Below are 15168 nucleotides of genomic sequence, written 5' to 3' on the forward strand. Positions count from 1 at the left end.
TCGCTGTTTTCAGTGATATTGAAAGATTTATATTCCATACGCGTGTGCATAAAGATAGAAAGTGTTTTAAATGTGTCATCCCGGAATGTGAACTACGTTTTAAGTCCTGTGAGTCGTTCAAAAAGCATCTTCGACAACGACATGCTCTGTTGAAATCCCGGCGGATTTTCCGTTGTTCCCTTCGGTCGTGCGACTTTGTGGAAAACAGCGTGAAACTGATGGCTAAGCATGTGGCCAAACACCTAGATGCCGGACATCCCGTGTTTTGTCCTTTCGGCTGCCAAACTCGGAAACCTTTCGTCACCGTCAATAGCATGCGCATCCATAATATGTACTTTCACCGGAATGAAAACGTCCAGGAGCAGTTCAGGAAAAATGGTGCTTCCGAAGAAAACGCGGAATCGAGCCCGTTTGAAATGGTCGAATCTAGTGGATCATTCGAGCGAGCTGTGTCATCATCTATGGATGAGAAACCGATCAAAAACAGCGAGACAGTCATCAACATTTTTGGAACTCTTTTTCTGAAGCTTTTGTCCAAAAATCTAGTAACGGAAACATCTATTCAGGAAATTGTTCAGGCGTTAGGAGAAGCTGCTGTCGAACAAAACAGCTATATGTTAAATAGTTCTACTTCCTTGATTAACGAGGTCCATCTGGAGCAAAATAGCTCAGAAAAATATTCCTTGGAAGACTTGGGACAAAAGTTGTGCAAGTTCAACATTTTCGATGCTATGTTTGGGAGCCGACACTCACATAATTGATGTGAAAACCATCGAAAATGATCCGTCAAGTATCCCTTTTAGAGGTGTAAAAGCAAAATGTATTTTCGATGAACTAAAATACTTTGAAATGTTCGATTTTGGAGCTGCCCCATGTATAGCACACGATTTGTTCGAAGGATGGGTCAACAACGATCTTTTTTGATACTGAAGCGACTCTCAAAAGAGCAACATGTATCTGCACTGTACATTTAAGGAAGGATTAATGAAGTATGCAAAAAATTAAAGCTTGATACGAAAATAACAATTGACTTCTCGAGAAAATCTAAGACATTCAAAGCAAGGGCCATTGATATTTGGCACATCGTACAAATAATACCGTTAATATTTCTGAAGAAAACGGTGAATTCTGAAGATCCATTAATGTCAATGCTAATGCTGATCAAAAATATCACGGATATAATTACCTGTACGATTGTCTCAGAAAAACAAATTCACTTTCTGCGATCGCTTATAACTGAGTATATGGAATACAGAAAAACTGAGTTTGACACGCCCTTCAGACCAAAGCACCATTTTACCACCCACTATCCTAGGATCATATGGTGGCTTGGACCGCTAATGTCTTACTGTAGAGTAAGGTGGGGCAAAAGTTCGACCTTAGTGGTATAATCAAAGTTTCCAGGAAAACAATAGCAGTTAAAACAAAACAAATACCATACAGTGAACCTTCAACATATTGGCTATAATTTTGCTGAACAAACTTGTGTCAAAATATTTACTCATTTTTAGTTATAACAGTTTCAAAATTGATTGTCTTATTCGAACTTTTGCCCCACCGGTGGGGCAAGAGTTCGAATCTAGTGTGGGGCAAAAGTTTGCTGGCTAAAACACAAAATATCGATCCTTTTATGACAGGCATACCTTACACCAGCCGTAAACTTAAGTTAACGAAAAATACACACTAAATTTTCATCAAAAAATTGCCCAAAACCGAGTTAATTGTGATATACTCAAAAATAGCAGTTTGTTGCAAAACTAAGTGGAAATGTAAAATTTTGGTAACAATTTTCACACGATCAGACAAATTCAACTAAATTTGAAGATAATATGTGGATTTTAGGCAATATGCAAATTTTTCCGTGATTTTATACATGGGTCGAACTTTTGCCCCGCTGATTCGAACTTTTGCCCCACTATGGGCCAAAAATTTTTTTCAAACATTTATGCAAAAACTAATACACCTCAAAGCAACCCTATGATAGGCCTAGAAACGCCCTTACATAAAATATTGAAAAAGATTTTATCTTCAATTGGTTCCATGCAACGAAAGTTTGACACAAAATTACAATATTCACGTCGAAAAACAACAATTAGCCATAACTTTTCCAAATCTCAATCGATTTTTATGATATTTGGAGTGAAAGTCTCTTACTTGAATAGCATTCGAACCACCATGACATTTTTAAGATTTGTTTTGAATTGAGCTAGAAATCTTAAAAAGAAACTTTTACCCCACTCGAACTTTTGCCCCACTTTACTCTACATTATTTTGTGAAAGGAAACATTGTTTTTTCAAGCGAGCACTGCGTAGCACATTAAATTTTAAAAATGTCGTCAAATTCTGCACCGAGCAGCATCAATACTATCAGGGATTATTAGGACAAGAAACATTCCGCTTTGAAAGGCAGTTTGTGGTGTCGACGTATGTTGAAACCTATGAAGATCTTCCTGAACCTATGAAAGAAGATTTGAAAGAATATGGTTTGATAAGTAATACAGCTCTGTATGCCGAAGAAGCATCGTATTATTATTATTATTATTAGTTTATTTGTGACACTTTACCACCAGCGTGGCATTCGTGTCAGATTAATTATTTGTAATAGTTAGTTACATTCCTACTATAAATGAGTTATTAAATTTCTTTAAACAAAGTACATTCTATCAAAAATCGTATTACTGCTTCCTCTCTGTCTTTGTTGTAGGCTAATATTTCAGTGAGCGATCCGGTAATACCACAGCGTTTTCTACTTGGCTCCAATCCTTTGCAGTCAACCAGAAGATGATGAACTGTTATATGCACTCCGCAGAAATTTCATGTTGGTGGGGGGTTGGAACTCATCAGATGAGCGTGGGTGATGCGTGTGTGCCCTATCCGCATTCGTGACAAAACTCGTTGTTCGCAAGGAGACTTCCGGTCTGGATACCTAGTGGGTGTTGGTTTGATTTGTCGTAGAAGCACTTGACTTCGATGCCATTCCAACTCCCAAACTTCCCATAATTTACTTTTCATAGTACGAATCACGTCTTGGGCTGGTATGGGAATGTCCATAGGCGTTAGAGTCCTTCCTTGCTTCGCTAGCTCGTCCGCTTTTTCATTGCCAGCAATGCCGGCGTGTCCAGGAATCCAGCTAAAAGTGATATCTTTTCCCACAACCATCTCCTCGATAGATTGGATCCATGGGTGTTTGGATCGACCTCCACCTAGCGCGTCAATGCAACTCGCCGAATCAGTCAAAATAATCGTTTTTGACCTTTGTACATTAGAGACAGCTATTTTTAAAGCGAAGGCTTCGGCAGAAAATATTCCGCATGAATCTGGGAGGCGGAAGCTCAGATTGCTACTACACGTGACTACACCGGCGCCGATATGTTCGTTATCTTTGGAGCCATCCGTATACAATTTTTCATGTCTACTGTAGCGAGTCGTGATAAAAACATTGAACTTAGGCAGTGCAGTGATCTTGTTTTCACCGGCCTTGATATTACGTTTAAGACTAAGATCAATAGTTGGGGATGGCGAGTGCCATGCTCTGTCTGCGGTTCTCAACGTTTTACAGATATCGGGAAGGCACCATCCAGTTAGGTCCATCAACAGTGTTCTGACCCTTTGAATTAAGGGAAGCCCGGCTACATCTTCAGTTTTTTCAAGTAGTCGAACTGCTAGTTGAGTTAAGCGTTGGATTATCGCAAAGTGAAAGGGGAGACAGCCAGCTTCGGCCATAATTGAAATGATTGGGCTTGTTGCGAATACCCCTGTTGCTTGCCGAATAACATCGTTGTATGTTGGACCTAAAATTCTTTCCATGTCTGCAATGTTGCCACTTGTTAGCCCTATGCCGAAGTACAGCTTTGAGTGGACGAGTGCGCATCCTATTTTCAAGAGTGTTGCTCTACTGCTTCTTTTGAGGCGATATCCAAGTATTCGAAGAATTTGAGTTCGTCTTTGACAACTTTGCTTTATAGACGAAAAGTGTTTTATAAAATTTAATTTGGAGTCAATTACTACGCCCAGAACTTTCAAACTTCGTACTCTTGGGATAGGAATATTGTCTATTTTGATTGCTCGACCACATTTGCGGTGGCGTAAGGAGCAGACATGCATTAACTTGGACTTTGTAGGAGCTATAGCAAATCCCACATCAGTGGCCCAACCGACAGCCGCTTTGACAGATTTTTTCATAATTCTACGAATATCTCCGTGATTTTTTTGCCCCTTCACAATAAGGAGCACATCGTCTGCGTAGAGAAGGATTTCTGTACCGGATGGGATAACGTCAAAAATAGGCTGCATAGCCACAAGAAAAAGTGTCACGGAAAGAATCGAGCCTTGGGGCACACCACCGTTGTGTGCTTTCCTGAGTGAAGACAACGAGCCATTTGCAGCAACTCGAAAGTACCTGTCGCAGAGAAAACTGGAAACAATGTTTATCATTCTTCCTGAAATACGCCATCTGGATAGTGTACGTAGAATCGCTGGTCTATATGTGGTGTCATAGGCTTTTGAGACATCAAGAGAGACGATTTCAACGTGCTCATCCGGTTTGAGGTCAATGTGTGATTCTAGTGTGGCCAGATGAGAGTCGACACCTTTCCCAGATCTGAAGGCATGTTGGCGTCCATCGAGCCTACGGTTCACCATTCTCTCGAACAGCTTACCAAGGCAACTTAAAAGGGTTATAGGCCGAAACCCTTCAGGTTTACTACGATCTGCATCATGTTTTGAGATTGGTATTACTGTACCAACTTTCCACTGCGATGGGAAAATTCCGCTGTCCCATATTCTGTTGTACAAGTTGAGAAGGGCTACTTTTGCAGAAAAGGGAAGGCGTTGCAGGAAGGTGTAGCTCACGTTGTCTGCGCCGGTCGAGCTGCCACCTCGTCGGTTAAGTGCCCAAATCAGTTCTTCTATTGTGAAATCTGTGTTGTAGTGCTTGTGGAGGTTGGACCGCTGATTTTTGAAGGTTTCACAGTTATCTGCTTTGTGTTTTCTTCTAAACTGTTCAGAGTAGTGTTCATCCGAAGATTTTTTCTGATATTCGTCAGCCAGAGCGTTTGCTACTTTCTCACCGTCGTTGGTGTGCCCAGTTGGCAAGTTCAACGCTATAGTACTGTTTTTTTCTTTTGCCTTGAAGTCTGTTGATGTTATTCCACACTTGGGAAGTTGGTGTGTCAGGGTTAATGCTTTCTACAAAGCTCTCCCAGCTTTTGAGTTTCGCATCGTTGATAGTTTTGCGACAAATGGAACGAGCCTCTTGAAATTGCTTTAAAGCGGCGATTTTCCGTGGGTCATTGTCTTCGAGACGACGGAGGGCTCGTAGGCATTTTCGTCTAGCTTTGATTGTTGCCTCCACTTCACTGTTCCACCATGGTACATATTTCCGCCCGATGTTCCCTGTAGTTTTTGGAATGCTGGATTCCGCGGCAGATATAATTTTATTGGTGAATTCGTCCACCGTCAGAATAGCTCCCGAACAAATACTATTAGTGATGATTTGCTCATAGAGCTCCCAGTTGGCTTTACCAAATATCCATTTGGGTCTGTGTTGTGTTTCAACTCTATTGCTATGGGTATCAATTAGAATTGGGAGCTGGTCGCTACCAGAGTATTCTAGAAGAGTGTTCCATTTGAATTTAGCTGCATGTGTTGCAGAGCAAAAGGATACATCGAGGGCTTGCGATGCTCCAGTGGATGGGTCAATACGTGTGTGAGAACCGTTGTTTAGAATGACCATATCGTGCTGCACTATCATCTCCAGTATGGTTTCACCCCTTTTCTTGCATTCAGATGCTGAATTAGACATCCTACTTCCCCATGCAGTATGGTGAGCGTTTACGTCACCAAGTATGAGAGTTGGTTTGGGCAGCTCATTCAAAGGCTCGTCCAGCGCTTCGACGGCATTTTTATCCTTCGGTGGGAGGTATATTGAGGCAACCGTAATTGGTATCGGTGTGTAAAGTTTCACAGCAACCGCTTGAATTTTGGTTTTCAGATTGATTAACTGGAAGGGAGTTCCAATCTTGATGGCCATTCCAGCACCTTGCCTACCGTGCGGGGAGCAGTGGCTTAAGAAGAGTTTGTAATTCTTCCCAAGACTATTTTGGTCTAATCGTTTGCTATCAGCGTTTGTTTCTTGCAGGCCAATGATGATAGGCTGATACTTGCCAATCAAGAGCTGGAGTTCGGCTAAGTGCGAGCGAAGGCCACTAATGTTCCACTGAACGGCAAAGGATGGAGCAGCATTCCCACCAGAGGGAAACGATTCGGAGTCAGTCGATGCTTGAGATGATGAGGGTGAGATGGGTCTGCTAGTAGTGTTGTGATTGGTATTCGTCGTTGGGGGTTGCACGGAACGTCGGTCGGGTGTATTGCTTTCGCTGATGACCTCGCCTGTATCTTTCCAGACGGTTGTTGAGTGCGATGTTGAAGTTACTACTTTGTCGTTCCTTTGATGATGTGTGCTAGCAGGTTGGTTGATTGCCTCGGCACCGGGGATGACTTCTGTACTGGATCCTGCATTAGCGAGGAAAAATGCGGAAGTGGACGGATTTTTGTATTGAAAGTGTGTTGTGATACTTGCCCGGGTATAGGGCCAGCCCACGCCAACTGCCGCCAGGGGCTCATCGGAGACCTCCGGAACATCCCTGGTCAGGGTCAACGTGGGAAGCCTCGCGCTTGGCGAATCAGGGTGTGGTGGGGTTGATGTCACACGTTGTGGAGATGTGATGCTGCTAGGTCTGTCGGTTGGTGCTGAAGACGACAAGGGTGTGTTCTGAGTAAAGTTGATGTTGGTCGTGTGCTTTTCTGCGTTGGTATGGAAAAAGGCGGGATTTGACTGTTCTCGATAGAATAGTGGTGTAAGGATACTTGCCCGGGAATACGGGCGGCCCACGTCAACTGCCGCCAGGAGCTCGTCGGAATAATCCGGAACATTCCTGGTCAGGGTTGACATGGGGGGCCTCGCGCTTGGCGAATCAGAGCATTGGAAGACTTCAACCGATGATTTTATGCAGGAACGTCCTGAATTAGAGGGGAAAAGGCTGGCAGTTGTCTGTTCTTGAGATGAAAAACTTGAGAAAATACTTGCCCGGTGGAGTGGGCTGCCCACGCCAGCAGCCGCCAGAGGCTCGTCAGAATAATCCGGAACATCTCTGGTCAGGGTCGACGTGGGGGGCCTCGCGCGTGGCGAATCATGTTATAAGACACTCATTGTCTTGCTGGTTGATGGGATGCTATTGAGGTGATGAATTCTATCGTATTCGGCCGCTGTTAGGGCAGAATGTTTCGGTACAGCAGTTGTGGTGGTAACATTTCCAATATTTGTGGTTGTTGAGTCTGCGGAGGTCCTTTTTTGTTGATCTGAGTCATTGTCCGAGTTTTTGCAATTGTCGAGATTGCCGAAGGTCGGGGGTGGAAGTCGTTTATTTAGAGTCTTGTCATGTTTTGTGGCGGGGTCGTTCTTGTTGGTGGTCTGGTGAATTGCCTTAGGATGATCCTGGCCCATTATTTGTCTCGGCGTTGGTGGATGCGCTGCTTGTATTCGACTGTGCTGATATTCGCTTTCCCCGGTTGTTTACGGTTTCGGTAGGCGATATATCCATATGCCGCTTGCTACTTCTGCTGCGCGTTTGTACATTGTATTGCTCCCTATTGTTTCTGAGGTTTTCTAGTTGGTCAGTTTGCGGGGTGATGAAACAATGATCTTTTCTAGATAAACGGTCGCGCTGTGTTGGTTGGTTTTGTGGCGTCGTAGTGTTCGATGGGTTTTTAGACGACGATCTTTGACGGATGGTTGCTATTTGTTGATCACGTTGCGATGTTGATTGACTCTGAGTGCTGGATTTTAAAACGTTCCTCAATACGGCGACTTCTTTCGTCAGTGCTGCCACCTGTTTCTGCAATGTGACTATCAGGACATCTTTGGCCGCCAGTTGTTGTTGGATTTGTTCCTGGACAACCCCTGCGAATGTTTCCTGTTTATTTTCTTCTGCGAAGATGCGTCTTGCTTCAGTGATAGAAACGTTTCTGTCCACTTTAAGACGGACAATTTTTTCCTCCTGTTGGTATTTTGGACAATCGCGCGAAGTTGCTTGGTGTTCAGCTTTGCAATGAAGACAGCTTGGAGGATTGGTGCATTGTTCCCCTTCAGGCGTGTCGTGTTGTACTGAACATCGAAGGCAGAAGCTGGGCTGCTGGCAGAATTTTCTGGAATGTCCATAGGATCCGCAGTTAAAGCAAATCATAGGGGAGGGGTAGTAGGGACGGACTGCGATCCGAAGTAAGCCAAAGTAGACGTAATCGGGTATTACTGTGCCGTTGAACGAAAGGACCAACAGTGGTGTATTTTTGAGGGTGCCATTCACTCGCTTTTTAATGCGTCTTACTGATTGTACGCCCTGTGGCTTAAAGTAGTCCAGTATCAGATTTTCATCTTTGTTGACGGTGTCCAAGTCATAGACTACACCTTGAACAGTGTTGAGTGTAGGATGGGGAGCGATTTCGATCTCAGTGCCGTCAGTTAGATGGGTGATTTTGGTGAGCTTTTCGAGTATGCTTCGTGAGTTAGTTCGAAGGATGTAGCGTGTTCCGCGACCTTCACGAGTTGCATTCGTTGATCTGGCTTCTTTAACTCCTATTTTCAGCTCTTTGGAAGCTCCCACAATTATTGAGTCTGGCAAAGTTGCTTTATCTTGCGTTTGATCACCAGCGTCATTTTCCTTTAGTTTGCGACGCAAAACAAGCACCATCGTTTGTCCCAAGTCATCTGGACCAAGCATCCATTCTGGCACATTGCTGCGGCATATCGTTCTCTCTGTGCCCCCAGAGGGGGTACTACTTATTCCACTTTTCTTATAGACAAAACTTTTTCAACGAAACTGAATTTGATTCTTCTCCGTTATCACCTATCACTCGGTATATTGTGCTTTGTTTTCACTATACAGCGACGGCGTGTGTGTGGATAAATCAATACACTGCGACGCAACCGCGTGATATGTACACCAACAGTTTATTGTAAAAATCACTTCGGTGGCATTAGATTTCACAATAACTTCACTATACCGGCGTAGATTCACGTAACGTCTATCGTTTGGCCACAAGCGGCTGATATTTAACGGTGTTAATTATGCAGAAGAGAGCTAATTCAATATGAGCTATTCGTGCGTAATGATGGGTTGCTGTATCCCGAGCACGAATTGATCGTATTATGGATGCAATTATAAAGCAAATGATTATCTGTTTTTTGAGCACGATAAATTTGGCGAACGATTTTATGTAATAGAACTTCAACTGTTGATATTCGACCAATTGTCCGAGCAAGTAACGATATTTGGTATAAAAACGCTCAGTACTGCAAGCTCCGGAAAAAGGATTAATGGAAATTAATACGGATGATTTCTTCAAATAGATATATTAATCCACTTTTTTCTTATATCAGGATCAGCTGCATTTGGTAGAAGATTGGATTGCATAATTATAGATGCAAAAGGATGCAGAATTATGACCGATCAAACATTAGCTGCTTTCGCAAACAACCTCCTAATGTTGCTTGGAGATAACGAATGTTATGGATCCAATCAAATGCAAAACGGCTTTCCAGACCGGCGAAACATCAGGTACTTGTACAATAATTATTATTCATTTCCGCTTCCAGTATATTGAACACTTTTACTGGCACATATTATTCAACTCACTCAATCACACAATAAGCGCATCCTCGACGAATTACTCGAAGGCTCAATAATTGATTTTGATTATTTTGAAGCTAGACACTTGCCTTCTTGTTGCAGGACTAATCTGCCCATAACTGCATATTTGTAACATTCGACAAAAGTAGGCACTGAGTAAATGGGATACCAAGTTTGCATTTTACTGCAGTATGGGAGGAATCTTAAATTTAAAAAAATCATTAAGAATTCAAAAGAGCTTATTTGAGGCTGAAATTTTGTACAACTCATATCGCATATTGGGTGAATTGTCAGAAAATAATTCTGATAGAAATTTCGTTGCTACTACATTATGAGGCTCATGTATAATCTCAATGTGACTGTTATGCGGGTACAATTGCCAATGTGACAAAACAACTTGGTATTGTTTTCGAGTTTTCTAGAACAATCTCACAGATTTTAGTAAGTTGATCGAAAGTATTGATCATTTGATCACTCTCCATGGTATTGACTCAAATTTGTCAAAAATGTCGAATGTGACTGTTATGCGGTTATGGGCAGTAATGCACGAGTACACTAGGAGAAAAGCACAAATTTTCGACCCATTCATACGATTTACGCCTACTTTGTATGGAAATCCGAAAATTGGCAAACAATTCTTGTAGGTCGAAAATTAATGCTTTTCCCCTAATTCGGCGGTTGTGCGTTAACAAACTCCTTTTTTTGGTGGTTAAGTAAATAATACAGGATATCCAATGTTGAAACATTGGAACAAATGTCAAATAAAATAATTAATAATTTCAGGCAAAAAACAATACAATCTTCTATTGCCACGATTAATGCGTTATATGTTTAGGTTAAGTTAGGTTAAGTAAGTTCAAAGCGTTTTTCTTTCTCTTATAAGCAGGTGGAACTCACCTGTAAAAATCTGAACTGCTACGGCAAATGAAATGTAATATGTTGTTAACAAAATGTTAATAAAATCTTAAATTTGTTTTACCAAATTAGGACAATAGTGTTGTCTAGCACAGAACACCTAGGTATAAGAAATGAATGTAATGTTGGGAGCGATACTACTAAAGAAAAAAGTAAAATGTACATTGAAAATTCAATTGCATTAGTATATTCAAATAGCAGCTTAAAACACGACTTTAGGACAATATAAGTATTCCATTGCATACCAAAAATCATTGTATGTAGTCTACTTATGCTTGGTGAAATAAATATATAAATTCTGACCTGCTACACCAGATGATATATTTTTTTTTGTTTACAGAATGTTAATAATAGCTTAGTTTAGTTTTACCAAATTAGGACGATAGTGTAGCCTAACTCAGAACACTTAGAAAAAATAAATGAATGTAAATATGTACTAATAAAGAAATTTAAAAAAGGTGATCCAAACGTTGATCTGACAATTAGTTTTGTAACTAATATGGGTCCGTTTGAGAAGTTCAGCATGCTAATACGGGAGGAGAGGTTGTTTTTCAATAAAGCGTTATTTAAATAGTAGTTTACGGAACAAGTTGCAGATCCTACGAGGCTTGCCGAGTTGGATAATTACGACGAGTGCTGTAAAAATCGAGTTCTGCAACGAGTTGCGTACAACATTTTTTGCAATTTCGTAGAACCCCACTGGAGGGTATAAGAAATCACATCTGGATGCTTGCACCATCATTTTGCAATTTCTGAAAATAGTTGGGTAATGATTCATTACGCAACTCGAAACAGTTGCGTAATGAGAAAGCGTTGCGTAATGAATCATTACAGCACTGGTTTCAGTTGCGTAATGACAATTCCCGCACTGCTTACTTCAGTGCAGGAAAGTAGGCCGTTTCATGACAGATTGGCGTGATGGAAAACAGCCTATTACGATGAGAAATTGCAAAAATACATTTAATTTTTTGAAAGACCTTCAAGTGTGACATAGAAGGCGGGTGGACCTGAAACGGCCATTTTTTTAGTCATGTACTTAACGGAGGCTCAATAAAGCAGGTTCAATTTGACATAGTTTGGTTCAAAGATATTGTAGCTAGAATAATAAAGATTCATATGTGATGAGTTTGTCAGTTTTCAACTACTATAATTTTTCTGGGAAAAATATTTCACTGTTTGCCTCAACTTACATTTGTTCATACCTATCTAAGCATTTATGCAAAACTTGAACAAAGCCAGTAAGAGCAGTCGTAATAACACCGATCTTATCGGCTCACTGAGCCCTCATATAAATCATGTGTGTCCTTTGTGCATTACATAATTATAAAAGTTTAATCAAATCTCATTGCATAATGCGGCATGTAAAATGTGTTTCCCCTTTGCTATTAGATTCAAAAGTACCTAATAAACTGCAAACGCATATGTTAAGCATCAAAATAGTCCATGAGCACGGTCCACACATAAATAAAACTTTATGTACGCATAAAACACAATGACACAGCAACATCTTTCAGTCACTTTGGCAAACATGGATCCAAAATTCCCACACTCCAATTGCTCCCTAACACCCGAAAAAAAACAAAAAGCCAAAGCACTCCCATTCATCACAGCCATTAAGCAACGAAATCGGCTGCCATGGGAGGACATTCGGCGACGGATCTACGAAAATCTCGTTTCATCCCTTGTATCATGCTGGTTAGCAAAAGCGCGTTCATGTGTGTTACTCATTGTGCATTAGCACCACCTCCTACCCGCGTCGCCTCATATCCCTTTATTTAAGGTGTTGATCTTACAATACGCACCTAGTTGACTCCACCTGGAGGGCGAAATTCGCGGAACTGTTGCGAAATCAACGCTAATCAATCCAGAAGAAAATGCGATGCTTTCCGAGGTATCTTCTGTGCGTATAACTATTTATTTACGTTTAATTAATTACACTACAATAGATCACAATTACTACTCTAGGAGGGGGCGTTTGCTCCCGCCGACGCTTGACCGTGACAAAATTAACACTCTCCCCCACACACACCTTGGCCTCGTATAGGTTGACTCTCTATCCTTGTTTCGTTTGTTCTTTTCTCGCACCGACGACCACCGACGTGGAATAAAAGCAAAAAAACTTCTTACGAAACACACAGAACCGCACACTGGAAAATGTGAAGAACGGAAAACTGGGAAAACCCTGCCAGTCCCACTAACACACACACACCCGACACGAGACACCCGCTGAGACACCAATGCCTTTTTCAGAGGAGCTTATTTTTTTTTGCTGTATTCTGCTTCAATGGCTGGTGCAAATCTGCTCCACCATGGCTCTAGATCTAGAAGTGTGACACGAATTTTCCACGACGCGCCCGACACCAATCGTGCCTTTTGTGCTCTAGTTTTTCGCGTGTTGCCACCGGGAACGGAGAGAATCGACTGAACTCTAGATTTGGCCGCTCGGACTCCGAATCGGTGGATTGCGAAACTCGTGGCGCGATTTCGCCATGGTATGGCAGCAGGGGAGTCCTTTCGGTTCTGCTAGTCCACATGCTGTTGGTGTTCAATCGCATAACAAAAACAGCACCACGATTCTAATGCTACCAACAACAAGGGCGAAGCAGTTTTGTATGCGAGAGCTAACAAATTATGCGCTCTCTCTCGATTTGTATTCAAAGCGAGAGTAGGTTTTCCACGGTCGGTGGGCTGCACGCATACATCAGTGCCAGTGGGTGGTAGCAGAGCCGTACTCAGGTTTTGACAAGTAATAGCAAAGCGCGCTACATTAACCCCTCTACCGGCAGCTTAATTTTTTACGGCAAAATTCAAATTCAAATCGTTATAACTTTTTTGTTTTTCAATATTTTTGCACCATTTTTTCACAAGTTCTCAAACAACTCTTCTAGTTTAGGAATCCGTGTCGAAATTCATTATTGGTGATCTGGTTTTAAAGTTATTCCGATGTTCCTTGGGGGACCGACATTTTCCATATAAAATGTCTTTGGCGGCCATTTTGTTCTTGATCAATTTATCAAAAAAATAAAATATGGGCTATATAATGCCAGGTAATAAGGAGCTTCTCTGAAAAAATCATACAAATCGGTTCAGTATTCTTGGAGATATCTGAAAATTACGATATGATGTTTTTTGAAGTTTTTAAGATCTTTATTTGGCCAGCGTGGTTCCAGAAACTTAAATGGTCATTACTTAAAGACGGCTGCACGAAATTGCTTCATTTTTTCACAACATACTCTCATTAATGTATTGTTTCGAAGAGTGAATATCCGAATGTGATTAAAATTCTGTAGCCTGAGAAATTAACGGGGGGTTCTAGTTACGGGTCGGTCCCCCAAGGAATTTTGCAAATCTTCAAAACCAGATGACCAATGATCAATATCGACACAGATCCTGAAACTAGAAGAGTTTGTTGAGAGCTTGTGAAAAAAATATTGAAAAACAAAAAAGTTATAACAACTACCGAAAAGCTAAACATTACATATAATTTGCAATTGGATTAGATGGACAAATTGATGTGAAGATTTGCGAAAAAGTTACACGTCTTCTCAGTGAGAATCGAACTCACGACTCCCCGATCTCTAGTTGGGGCGCGTTACCACTACGTCATGAGAGGACTCATGAACGCAGAAGTTAACCTGAATTTGATTTCAGCTCAATAATAGTGTAGTGTGCTATTCCTATACCTAAAAAAACAATGCGCACTCGGGCTAGGCATTGGATATATATAGAAAGCGTTGTGTTTGGATGGGCATCTAATTCTTCTTGAGCTGAAATCGAATTCAGGTTAACTTCTGCGTTCATGAGTCCTCCCATGGCGTAGTGGTAACGCGCCCCAACTAGAGATCGGGGAGTCGTGAGTTCGATTCTCACTGAGAAGACGTGTAACTTTTTCGCAAATCTTCACATCAATTTGTCCATCTAATCCAATTGCAAATTATATGTAATGTTTAGCTTTTCGGTAGTTGTTAAACTTCCACTCGGCTGGTTAGCCGTAAACCACGATTCATAATTAAAAACAAGTAAAAAAGTTATAACGATTTGAATTTGAATTTTGCGAAAAAAAATGAAACTGCCGTTAGAGGGGTTAACTGATTTTATGCAGAAATCTACAAAATTATGATTTGGTGAAAACAGATAGAAGTCTTATTTTAAATTTTCAAGAGCTCAGCCACGTCTTCTACTACATGGTCAGGGTGCGTTATAGGAATCCACGATGTACAATGCTGGACAGAAAAAAGTACGCATTGGTCGTTTTTCTATAAAAATGTCAGGCCTCCAGACTTTTGGCTTCTATCAGAGTAAAGTGGGGCAAAAGTTCAAGTGGGGCAAGAGTTTCTTTTCAAGATTTCTAACTCAATTCAAAACAAAACTTATAAATGTTATAGTGGTTCGAATGCAATTCGCGACATTCACTCCATATATTATTAAAATCAATTGAGATATGGAAAAGTTATAGCTGTTTGTTGTTTTTCGACGTAAATATTGTAATTTTTGGTCAAACTTTCGTTGCATGGAATCAAAGAAAGATAAAATCTTTTTAAATATTGTATGTAAGGGCGTTACTAGG

At 41.2% G+C, this 15168-nt stretch overlaps 1 protein-coding gene across 2 annotated transcripts in view; it reads right to left on the reverse strand.

The window, feature by feature from the left end:
* The window catches only part of LOC5571462 (WSCD family member AAEL009094), a 115957-nt gene extending 102853 nt beyond the window's left edge, over positions 1-13104 (reverse strand). The window contains exon 1 of one of the 2 annotated variants that reach the window (XM_021854143.1): positions 12631-13104. The gene's annotated coding sequence lies outside the window, so the exon portion shown is untranslated. Of the gene's footprint in view, positions 1-12403 lie in introns of both variants that reach the window. The other variant, XM_021854142.1, reaches the window with a different exon arrangement.
* Between the last annotated feature and the right edge of the window lie 2064 nt (positions 13105-15168).

This window comes from Aedes aegypti, chromosome 3, assembly GCF_002204515.2.
Source record: "Aedes aegypti strain LVP_AGWG chromosome 3, AaegL5.0 Primary Assembly, whole genome shotgun sequence".
Lineage (NCBI taxonomy): Eukaryota > Metazoa > Arthropoda > Insecta > Diptera > Culicidae > Aedes > Aedes aegypti.